An 11,869-nucleotide genomic window follows, 5' to 3' on the forward strand; every position below is an offset into this window, starting at 1 on the left:
TCAGGCAAGTCAACCAAAGTCCACACTTTGTTCCCATACATGGATCCCATCTCAGATTTCATGGCCTCAAGCCATTTCGCAGTATCTGGGCACATCATCGCTTCCTCATAGTTCGTAGGTTCGTCATGGTCAAGTAACATGACCTCCAGAACAGGATTACCGTACCACTCTGGTGCGGATCTTACTCTGGTTGACCTACGAGGTTCGGTAGTAACTTGATCTGAAGTTACATCATCATTATCATTAGCTTCCTCACTAATTGGTGTAGGAGTCACAGGAACAGATTTCTGTGATGAACTACTTTCCAATAAGGGAGTAGGTACAGTTACCCCATCAAGTTCTACTTTCCTCCCACTCACTTCTTTCGAGAGAAACTCCTTCTCTAGAAAGGATCCATTCTTAGCAACGAATGTCTTGCCTTCGGATCTGTGATAGAAGGTGTACCTAACAGTATCCTTTGGGTATCCTATGAAGACACATTTCTCCGATTTGGGTTCGAGCTTATCAGGTTGAAGCTTTTTCACATAAGCATCGCAGCCCCAAACTTTAAGAAATGACAACTTTGGTTTCTTGCCAAACCACAGTTCATAAGGTGTCATCTCAACGGATTTAGATGGTGCCCTATTTAACGTGAATGCAGCCGTCTCTAAAGCATAACCCCAAAACGATGGCGGTAAATCAGTAGGAGACATCATAGATTGCACCATATCTAGTAAAGTACAATTACGATGTTTAGACACACCATTATGCTGGGGTCCGGGTGGCGTGAGTTGCGAAACTATTCCGCATTGTTTCAAATAAAGACCAAATTTATAACTCAAATATTCTCCTCCACGATCAGATCGTAGAAACTTTATTTTCTTGTTACGATGATTTTCCACTTCACTCTGAATTTTTTTGAACTTTTCAAATGTTTCAGACTTATGCTTCATCAAGTAGATATACCCATATCTGCTCAAATCATCTGTGAAGGTGAGAAAATAACGATACGCGCTGCGAGCCTCAACATTCATTGGACCACATACATCAGTATGTATGATTGCCAACAAATCTGTTGCTCGCTCACTTGTTCCGGAGAACAGAGTTTTAGTCATCTTGCCCAAGAGGAATGGTTCGCAAGTACCAAGTGATTCATAATCAAGTGATTCCAAAAGTCCATCAGAATGGAGTTTCTTCATGCGCTTTACACCAATATGACCCAAACGGCAGTGCCACAAATAAGTTGCACTATCATTATCAACTCTGCATCTTTGGCTTCAATATTATGAATATGTGTATCACTACTACCGAGATTCAATAAAAATAGACCACTCTTCAAGGGTGCATGAACATAAAAGATATTACTCATATAAATAGAACAAGCATTATTCTCTGATTTAAATGAATAACCGTGTCGCATCAAACAAGATCCAGATATAATGTTCATGCTTAACGCTAGCACCAAATAACAATTATTCAGGTCTAAAACTATTCCCGAGGGTAGATGTAGAGGTAGCGTGCCGACCGCGATCACATCGACTTTGGAACCATTTCCCACGCGCATCGTCACCTCGTCCTTAGCCAATCTTCGCTTAATCCATAGTCCCTGTTTCGAGTTGCAAATATTAGCAACAGAACCAGTATCAAATACCCAGGTGCTACTGCGAGTATTAGTAAGGTACACATCAATAACATGTATATCACATATACCTTTGTTCACCTTGCTTTCCTTCCTATCCGCCAAATACTTGGGGTAGTTCCGCTTCCAGTGACCAGTCCCTTTGCAGTAGAAGCACTCAGTCTCAGGCTTAGGTCCAGACTAGGGCTTCTTTACTTGAGCAGCAACTTGCTTGCCGTTCTTCTTGAAGTTCCCCTTCTTCCCTTTACCCTTTTTTCTTGAAACTGGTGGTTTTGTTGACCATCAACACTTGATGCTCCTTCTTGATTTCTACTTCCACAGCCTTTAGCATTGCGAAGAGCTCGGGAATTGTCTTATCCATCCCTTGCATGTTATAGTTCATCACGAAGCTCTTGTAGCTTGGTGGCAGTGATTGAAGAATTCTGTCAATGACACTATCATCAGGAAGATTAACTCCCAGTTGAATCAAGTGATTGTTATACCCAGACATTTTGAGTATATGCTCACTGACAGAACTATTCTCCTCCATCTTGCAGCTGTAGAACTTATTGGAGACTTCATATCTCTCAATCTGGGCATTTTCTTGAAATATTAACTTCAACTCCTGGAACATCTCATATGCTCCATAACGTTCAAAACATCGTTGAAGTCCCGGTTCTAAGCCGTAAAGCATGGCACATTAAACTATCGAGTAGTCATCAGCTTTGCTCTGCTAGACGTTCATAACATGTGGCGTTGCTCCCGCAGCAGGTTTGGCACCTAGCGGTGCTTCCAGGACGTAATTCTTCTGTGTAGCAATGAGGATAATCCTCAAGTTACGGACCCAGTTCGTGTAGTTTCTACCATCATCTTTGAACTTAGCTTTCTCTAGGAACGCATTAAAATTCAACGGAACAATAGCATGGGCCATCTATCTACAACAACATAGACATGCAAAATACTATCGGGTAGTAAGTTCATGATAAATTAAAGTTCAATTAAATATATTACTAAAGAACTCCCACTTAGATAGACATCCCTCTAATCATCTAAGTGATCACGTGATCCATATCAACTAAACCATGTCCGGTCATCACATGAGATGGAGTAGTTTTTAATGGTGAACATCACTATGTTGATCATATCTACTATATGATTCACGCTCGACCTTTCAGTCTCAGTGTTCCGAGGCCATATCTGCATATGCTAGGCTCGTCAAGTTTAACCCGAGTATTCTGCGTGTGCAAAACTAGCTTGCACCCATTGTATGTGAACGTAGAGCTTATCACACCTGATCATCACGTGGTGTCTCGGCATGACAAACTTTCACAACGGTGCATACTCAGGGAGAACACTTGTACCTTGAAATTTAGTGAGAGATCATCTTATAATGCTACCGTCGAACTAAGCAAAATAAGATGCATAAGGGATAAACATCACATGCAACCAAAATAAGTGATATGATATGGCCATCATCATCTTGTGCCTTTGATCTCCATCTCCAAAGCACCATCATGATCACCATTGTCACCGGCGCGACACCTTGATCTCCATTGTAGCATCGTTGTCGTCTCGCCAACTATTGCTTCTACGACTATCGCTACCGCTTAGTGATAAAGTAAAGCAATTACATGGCGGTTGTATTTCATACAATAAAGCGACAACCATATGGCTCCTGCCAGTTGTTGATAACTTCGTTACAAAACATGATCATCTCATACAATAAAATTTAGCATCATGCGTTGACCATATCACATCACAACATGCCCTGCAAAAACAAGTTAGACGTCCTCTACTTTGTTTTTGCAAGTTTTACGTGGCTGTTACAGGCTGAGCAAGAATCGTTCTTACCTACGCATCAAAACCACAATGATTTTTCATCAAGTATGTGTTGTTTTAACCTTCAATAAGGACCAGGCGTAGCCACACTCGATTCAACTAAAGTTGGAGAAACTGACACCCGCTAGCTACCTGTGTACGAAGCACATCGGTAAAACCAGTCTCGCGTACGCGTACGCATAATGTCGGTCCGGGCCGCTTCGTCCAACAATACAGCTGAATCAAAGTATGACATGCTGGTAAGCAGTATGACTATTATCGCCCACAACTCACTTGTGTTCTACTCATGCATATAACATCTACGCATAAACCTGGCTTGGATGCCACTGTTGGGGAACGTAGTAATTTCAAAAAAAATCCTATGCACATGCAAGATCATGGTGATGCATAGCAATGAGAGGGGAGAGTGTTGTCTATGTACCCTTGTAGACCATAAGCGGAAGCGTTATGACAACGCGGTTGATGTAGTCGTACGTCTTCACGATCGACCGATCCTAGTACCGAAAGTATGGCACCTCCGCAATCTGCACACGTTCGGCTCGGTGACGTCCCACGAACTCACGATCCAGCAGAGTGTCGAGGGAGAGCTTCATCAGCACGACGTCATGATGACGGTGATGATGAAGCTACTGGCGCAGGGCTTCGCCTAAGCACTACGACGATATGACCGAGGTGGATTATGGTGGAGGGGGGCACCGCACACGGCTGGAAACAATCAACTTGTGTGTTCTAGGGTGCCCCCCTGCCCCCGTATATAAAGGAGCAAGGGGGGAGGCCGACCAGCCTCGGGGGCGCCAAGGAGAGGGGGGGTCCTCCTCCTAGTAGGAGTAGGCCTCCCCCTTTCCTAGTCCAACTAGGAAGGGGGAAGGGGAAAGGAAAGAGAGGGAGAGAGGGAGGAAAGAGGGGGCACCGCCACCCCCCTCCTTGTCCAATTCGTACTCCCAAGGGGGGGCACGCGGCCAGCCTAGGCCCCCTCCCCTCTCTCTCACAAGGCCCATGTTGGCCCATTAGTTCCCCCGAGGGTTCCGGTGACCCCAGGAACTCATAAGGTGTCCGAATATAGTCGTCCAATATATCAATCTTTATGTCTCGACCATTTCAAGACTCCTCCTAATGTCTGTGATCACATCCGGGACTTCGAACTATCTTCAGTACATCAAAACACATAAACTCATAATACTGATCGTCACCAAACGTTAAGCGTGCGGACCCTATGGGTTCAGGAACTATATAGACATGACCGAGACACGTCTCCGGTCAATAACCAATAGCGGAACCTGGATGTTCATATTGGCTCCTACATATTCTACGAAGATCTTTATCGGTCAAACCGCATAACAACATACATTGTTCCCTTTGTCATCGGTATGTTACTTGCCCGAGATTCGATCGCGGTATCTCAATACCTAGTTCAATCTCGTTACCGACAAGTCTCTTTACTCGTTCCATAATGCATCATCCTGTAACTAACTCATTAGTCACATTGCTTGCAAGGCTGTGATGTGCATTACCGAGAGGGCCCAGAGATACCTCTCCGACAATCGGAGTGACAAATCCTAATCTTGATCTACGCCAACTCAACAAGTACCATCGGAGACACCTGTAAAGCACCTTTATAATCACCCAGTTATGTTGTGACATTTGGTAGCACACAAAGTGTTCCTCCGGTATTCGGGAGTTGCATAGTCTCATAGTCATAGGTACATGTATAAGTCATGAAGAAAGCAATAGCAATATACTAAACGATCAAGTGCTAAGCTAACGGAATGGGTCAAGTCAATCACATCATTCTCTAATGATGTGATCCCATTAATCAAATAACAACTCATGCCTATGGCTAGGAAACTTAACCATCTTTGATTCAACGAGCTAGTCAAGTAGAGGCATACTAGTGACACTATGTTTGTCTATGTATTCACACATGTACTAAGTTTCTGATTAATACAATTCTAGCATGAATAATAAACATTTATCATGATATAAGGAAATATAAATAACAACTTTTTTATTGCCTCTAGGGAATATTTCCTTCATACGGAAGAGTGTGCATGCGCGTCACGGTGGAAAAGATGTTCTTGTACTCCGTGAACCTGTTGTGGGTGGTGAAAGCGATGAACTCGGAGCCACACCAAAACACCCGGCCGAGGAGGTAGAAGGCATCGAATGTGTTGGTGAAGTGGGCAAGGAGAGCAACCACAACCCGGTTTTGGATGACGTCCTCGACGTGGAACATCGTTCGAGATCCCCTCGGGAGGTGGTGGTAGCCGGGCGCGAGGAAGAACGCAGTGAAGTTCCTTGCGGTCCTCAGCCTTGATATCGCCCACACACGTAGTGTGCGATCAACGTACACGCCGGTAGGGTAGAGCCTCTCCGGCACGGTGGGTGGGTAGCGGTAGGTTGGTCCGGTGTATTGCATGGCTGAGGGATGTGCAGAAGATGGAGAACGGGTCAAAGAGCAAGAAGGGCAGATGGATGAGGGATGGCATAGGAAGAGGGTGGCTTAAATAGCCGTAGTGCTACGTGTTATTTGGCTATGGCAATAACGGGGTCAAATGTGAAGTTAGTAGCCCGTTTACAAACCCACCGCAGCATCGGGAGTGTACACGCATGGGAAACGGTGGTTTGAAAAGAAGAAGAAAAAAGAAGCTAATTGCACGCGTGGGAATCCATGGTCAAACCCTATATTATATGAACAAATGCAAAATGACCCATTTTTTAATAGTTTGTGGCCATTTTGCATGATAAAAATAAATTTAGCCCTTATAAATTTGGTCATTTTACATTTGTATAGAACAAAAAGAACTAAATTTTCTATGCAATGTCAATTGTTGTGTAATTTCTAACGATGCGAAAAAACAGAGCCAACACGTTCACAAAAAACAGAGCCAGCACGTTCACAAAAAAAACGACACAATTCGACGGCCCAACTAGAGCTTGGTTTCCTTTTGGGCCCAAAACCACCGGTTTTTTTTCGAGGAGTCGGTGGTGGGCGAGCAGTCGAGCACAACCAACAACATCGCCTCTCGCGGATCGCCCCCACGATCCAACGATGCGAAGCCGTCCTTGTGATCCAACGGCCCGGAGCCTGCACGCAGCCTACCCACCGAATTCCTTCTAGAAGACCACATCCAAGGGATGTCGCTTGGCGCCAGGGTATGATCGGACGGCTGACGTTCGAAGCTAGGGTTAGGCGAAACCCACGCAGGGTTTAAAGGGGTTTTGAGCTGGTCAACGGGGTTATGAAAGCTTTGACTGAGCATAACTAATAAAAAAATCAAAAAATATGAAGCCTTCATTGTTCGTTGTTTTATAATACACACTAACGAGGAAAAATAATAAACTTGGTCTATGGTCATTTTCATGAAAAAACCCTAGCTGGCACGATCGAGGTCAAATGAGCACCATTAATTTTAGAAAAATCAAAAAAATATGAAACCCGCCCATAATGTTGTCTTATGTGACATGTTGGCAACCAAAAATCATAAACTTAGTCTATGGTCATTTTCATGAGAAAACCTTCACACATATGAGCTATCACCTACAAGATTTCATAGAGTTCAAGGAGATGAGGTAGGGTTACCTTCTGTTTTTGAAAAAATTAAAAAAAATCAAAAAATCACCAAAGCTTTATTTCAAAGTGAATAAGAAGGATCTGAACTTAGTTTTACATTTTCATATTTTAAACGTGTTTTTAATAGTTTTTATATTAAAGCATATTTTTCAAAAGGAAATGTAAAAATATGAAGATTAATTCAAAAAATAGTGAGACTTCGAATCTACACTATATAGATTGAATAGGTGTTAATACAAAACATTTGGCTCATTTAGAGTAGGTCCAAACAAACTTGATTACAAATGGGCTGTTTACCCTAGCCTAGGAGCTCATTTGGAGCATATTTCTCAAATTCAAATTTTTGTGACCTCCTCTAAATCACCTCAAATTTTGCACACATGATCTCCTACACAAACATAGATAGTTTGGCAAGGTTTTTTTTTTTGCATTTTCTTGAATTTACACAAACATACATAGATAATTTGCTAGTGGGAAAAAGCATGCATTTGATTTGATTAATAAACATGAGACCAATAACATGTGTGATTAGTGAAGCAACACTGAAACAACATGTGTGATCAGTGAAGCAACACTGAAACAACATGTCTGATCAGTGAAGCAACATTGAAACAACATGTGTGATCACCATAGATTCAGTTCACACCATAATTCACAACATCTAAACAGAACTAACCATACACCACAGGCAAATATAAGGACAGACAAATATAGATAGAATACATTACTAGCATCACCATAGATTCAGTTCACACCATAAACAGCCACATTAAGTTTACCAAAAGTAACCAAACCCAAAGTACCCAAAAGATTAAGATTCAGTTCACAGCATCACACCATCACAGCATCACATCATCACATCACTTCATGCCAGAGTCAGGGCCTTCACGAGTGCAGCATGTTGCCCCCTGATCATGTAGTCCTCCCCGCGGATCGATACCTCCTCTATATGAGACAGAAGGTGATCGAAGCGGCCATCCTTGGGCTTTGGCTTGGTGGTGCAGTAGGGCAGTGCCACTTCTTGAACTTGCGGTTGTAGAAGGAAGCAACTCCCTTGGCCTTGATCTTCTCCACCTCCTTGGCTGTGAAGGACGCGATGTTGCCCTTGTACACATCATCTCCAGAATCATACTACACACATGAATGAATTGCATTAATACATTATAGATTCATATGCACCATGTCAAAGGAACTAAGTGAACAAGGGATAGGCTTACCTCATATTTAGAATCGTCACTAAACGCCCCCTCGTACGGGTCGTAGTCAGCCAACTTCCTCTCCCCCCCCCAACCATCATCCTCCTGACTAGTAGCCAATTGAAAATATAGATATGCACACATGACACATTGATCATAGGGCTAATATACTCCCAATATCAGAAATGTTTTAGAAGTGGGGTTTTTTTATTTCTGTGCCCCTTAGCTCTATGCATCCAAAAACCATATCCATCACTAGTATATCAATGTATTAGATTTGTACACACATTGATCAAAAACCCCAATATGACATTCAAATAACACATTGATCATTGTTCATGCACACACATTGAAGAACAGAGCTAATATAACTACATATTGTGGACAAATTTTTATACTAATGAATCAAATAACTTAATCAATGGATTCCATTTGGGCCTATGACATTCAAAACCCCAATCATAGTAGCATTCAAAACAAATCTAATAGGGGACCAATCTAAGGCAACGAATCTGAGTAGCATTAAAAACCCCAATCTGTGAGCACTAAAAACAAATCTAATAAGCATCATAGCATTAAAAAACCCAATATGTTCACAACATCTAGCATTTTTGCAACGATTTTATCCAAATCTAAAAACAAATCTAAAACCCCAATCATTGTAGCACCTAAAATCATAGTTCACAGCATAGCATTTTTCCAACGAATTTATCCAATAAACCCTAGTCCAAAAACCCCCGTCCCCCCAACCCATACCATACAGAAAACCCCGGCCCATCCGTCAAACCAACTACTCTAACCATCTATGGATCACAACTAGGGAGCAATTAACTCTACAAGCTAAGCAAGTGCAAATACCTGCTCCTCCACGGCAGGCGGCGCAACGAGGGCATCTGGATGGACTGCGCCGCTTGATGCCTTCACCTTCTGCAGCGATGAGGTGGCCCGCCACATCCGCAGTGGTTGCGAGTTTCCCCGCACCGTCGTGGATGTCGCCGACATCCGCGGTCACCGCGCTTGGACCCTATAGCTCCACCACATCTCCGGCCGCTGCACCGCTGTCGCCACGAGTGTCGTCCATCTGACAGATGGAGGCGATGAAGGTGAGGAAGAGGATGCGGTGGGGGAGAGCGAGATGGTGCGGTGGAGGCAGTGGAGGAGCGAGACGACGCCGGTGGGGGAGAGGAAGACGATGCGGCAGGGAGTGGATTTGGGGGGAAATGGTAGGGGCGATGGAGGTGGTTGCCCTCTTTATATGATGGGACGTTTCGGGCATGTCCATGGACACATGCTACCCCACGACCGCGGTTTTGCATGCGCCCACGTATACGCGGCCCCACTCGTCAACTAACGGTCAAAGGCATTAACTCGACGGCAACGTCCGTTATAACCTGTTCTGAGGGTTTCGGGCAAGGGAGTGGGGAAAAGTGAGCAAAAGTTAACAAAGTGGGGATGAATGAGTAGAGCTAAGGAACCAGGGGCACAGAAATAAAAATCCCATAAAATAAAACCACCATTGTGCTCTAAAAAGGTATAAGTGAAGCACTAGAGCAAAATTATCTAGCTCAAAAGATATAAGTGAAGCACATAGAGTATTTTAATAAATTCCGATTCATGTGTGTCTCTCTCAAAAGGTGTGTACAGCAAGGATGATTATGGTAAACTAAAAAGCAAAGACTCAAATCATACAAGACGCTCCTAGAAAAACACATATCATGTGGTGAATAAAAATATAGCCTCGAGTAAAGTTACCGATAGACGAAGACGAAAGAGGGGATGCCTTCCGGGGCATCCCCAAGCTTAGGCTTTTGGTTGTCCTTGAATTTTACCTTGGGATGCCTTAGGAATCCCCAAGCTTAGGCTTTTTCCACTCCTTGTTCCAAAATCCATCAAATCTTTACCCAAAAACTTGAAAACTTCACAACACAAAACTCAAACAGAAAATCTCATGAGCTCCGTTAGTATAAGAAAACAAATCACCACCTTAAGGTACTGTAATGAACTCATTATTTATTTATATTGGTGTTAAACCTACTGTATTCCAACTTCTCTCTGGTTCATACCCCCCGATACTAGCCATAGATTCATCAAAATAAGCAAACAACACACGAAAAACAGAATCTGTCAAGAACAGAACAGACTGTTTAATTTGATTTGTTCGAATAATTATGGAACTCCAAAACTTCTTCAAAACTAAGAAAATCTGGGTAATTTGTATCGTGATCTACTGCAAAAATAATTGGTATTTTATCACGTTCTGGTGAATTTTAACAATTATTTTCGTGAGCACAAAGTTTCGGTCCTTTTCAGCAAGATCAAACAACTATCACCCAAGAAGATCCTATTGGTTCTTCTTGGCACAAACACTAATTAAAACATAAAACCACATCTAAAAAGAAGCTAGATGAATTATTTATTACTAAACAGGAACAAAAAGCAAGGAACAAAAATAAAATTGGGTTTCCTCCCAACAAGCGCTATCGTTTAACGCCCCTAGCTAGGCATAAAAACAAGAATAGATCTAGGTATTGTCATCTTTGGTATGTATCTTTTTAATGGAGTTATGCTCGGATCCAGGAGGTTCCTTACGTTTTCCTTCATGCTCGGAGATCTTTAGATCTAGAGTATCCAACTGCTTACTGCAAAGTGTAATCAATGTATTCATGCGGTTGAGATTCCCACCAGTATTTTTAAGAGATTCAATAGATTTTTTTCAATTCGCACAATTTCTCTAAGATTTGGGTTCCTTCTTGAGTAAGGTGAAGTCCCTCTTGAGGGGGAAGTACTCCTACTATCCTCTCTACAATTTGATAAGCAATACTAGGATCAACTTCAATAAAATTCCCTTTGACGGCAAAATCAAGGAGTTGTTTATGGGATATGGGTAGCCCAACATAAAAATTGTAAAGTAAAATCTTGAAATCTCCCTCTATAGTGCAACTATGATAAGATTCTACCATCCTATACCAAGCATCTTTTAAGTTTTCTCCTTGTCTTTGTTTGAAGTGAAGGACTTCAAAATCAGGAGACGAAGGAAGGGAGAAAGAGCTAGCCATGGAAGCGAAATAAACGATCTAACACACGACACACAAGAGGCAAGCGAAAAGAAGCGGACGGAAAAGGGCGAATAAAATGACAAGGGTAAAGTGGGGGAGTGGAAAATGAGAGGAAAATGGCAAATAATGTAATACGAGCCAGAAGAGTTTGTGATGGGTACTTGGTATGTCTTGACTTGTGCGTAGATCTCCCCGGCAACAGCGCCAGAAATCCTTCTTCCTACCTCTTGAGCATGTGTTGGTTTTCCCTTGATGAGGAAAGGATGATGCAGCAAAGTAGGTAAGTATTTCCCTCAGTTTTTGAGAACCAAGGTATGCTACCTCTTGAGCACTGTGTTGGTTTTCCCTTGAAGAGGAAAGGGTGATGCAGTAAAGCAGCGTAAGTATTTCCCTCAGTTTTTTAGAACCAAGGTATCAATCCAGTAGGAGACCACGCACGAGTCCCTCGCACCTACACAAATAAATAAATCCTCACAACCAACATGATAAAGGGGTTGTCAATCCCTTCACGATCACTTACGAGGGTGAGATCTGATAGATATGATAAGATAATATTTTTGGTATTTCTATGACAAAGATGCAAAGTAAAATAAAAGGCAATAAAAATAAC

The sequence above is a fragment of the Triticum aestivum genome, chromosome 1A (assembly GCF_018294505.1).
Source record: "Triticum aestivum cultivar Chinese Spring chromosome 1A, IWGSC CS RefSeq v2.1, whole genome shotgun sequence".
In the NCBI taxonomy this organism is placed as follows: domain Eukaryota; kingdom Viridiplantae; phylum Streptophyta; class Magnoliopsida; order Poales; family Poaceae; genus Triticum; species Triticum aestivum.